Source organism: Muntiacus reevesi, chromosome 2 (genome assembly GCF_963930625.1).
Source record: "Muntiacus reevesi chromosome 2, mMunRee1.1, whole genome shotgun sequence".
Lineage (NCBI taxonomy): Eukaryota > Metazoa > Chordata > Mammalia > Artiodactyla > Cervidae > Muntiacus > Muntiacus reevesi.
This window is the reverse complement of record NC_089250.1, coordinates 68,099,387-68,100,602: the sequence shown is the minus strand read 5'-3', so window position 1 is coordinate 68,100,602 and position 1,216 is coordinate 68,099,387.

Genomic DNA, 1,216 nt, shown 5'->3' with positions numbered 1-1,216 from the left:
GGTCTATGGCTGTGGCTGAGGGAAAGAGCATAAAAAACAGCTTTCTAGCTCTTAAAGTTTGGGCTGAGAGTGATGTGCTTCTACTTGCAATGTATAGACCAAAACAAGTCCCATGGCCACTCCTGACTCCAAGCTGTGAGGAAGTATAAGCCTATCATGTGCCTGGGAAACAAACCAGAATTATCTGGTGACGTAACATTAATGTCAACTATCACAAAGGGCTTACGGAGACCACCCCAGCTTTTCCCTACTTTTTAGTGAGGAAAAAAAACTTTGTTTTGATTGCCACATTAAAAAAAAAAGAGGCCTTCATACTGTGCAGAAATCAGGTGTTTTCTTGATTTTTGATCAAATGTCTCTGAGTTATTTTGCCATTAAGCAGAGTCAATGGATCTATGAGGGACTTCTCTTAAGATACCCCCTAAAATAATGCCCTTTTTGTGGTCTTGATCAACACAAATAGATTCCTAGTAAAACTCATGACTTGTAAGCCAACCCTGATTATTCTGGGGGAGGGGGACACCTGACTCAAATTAGGCCAATTAGGGCCTCTTTTCTGGGATTGTGGAATTGGAATGATCAGGGATTTTTCATGTCTCTCATATCTCTCTGGATCACTGGAAGCAGAGGAAACAAGTCTGCAAGGAGAGTCTTACTGGCAACTCTTGCTATGCTTCCATTTCATCCAAAAGCCCAGCTGGGTTCTTGCTGCTGGCCTAAGTATCCACTCCCACCTCCCCCAGTCCCCACTTCTAAAAGCTTTAAGATCAGTTCCCCTCTTGTTTTTCTTAAACTGTTCCCCTCTTGTTTTTCTTAAACTGGGTTGATGGGTTACTGGTAACTTGCAGCCAGAAAACTCCTAATCGATACATGTTCTTTGCCTCTGGAACTGGACACAAAGAAGTCACAGGTGTAGCCCATTCCAATAAAACAGAGGTCAGGTTGTAGTTCTGTTGCATCAGCTGTATTTCTGGCAATTCTTCTGCTTGAGATAGTTCATCTGAAGGTGAGTGAGTGCAGGTGACATTATTACATGGATCACCTGGAATTCACTTAAAACTTTTTTTTTTTTAAGGAAAACGATTTGTCTCCCTGGGTAAACATTATTTGCCACATACCTCCCAACACAGATATTAAGTGCACACTATTTCCTCTGCCTGAGGTCCTCTCCTCTTCCTCTCTTTAGACCCAGCCTCAGTGTCACCTCCTCTGAGAA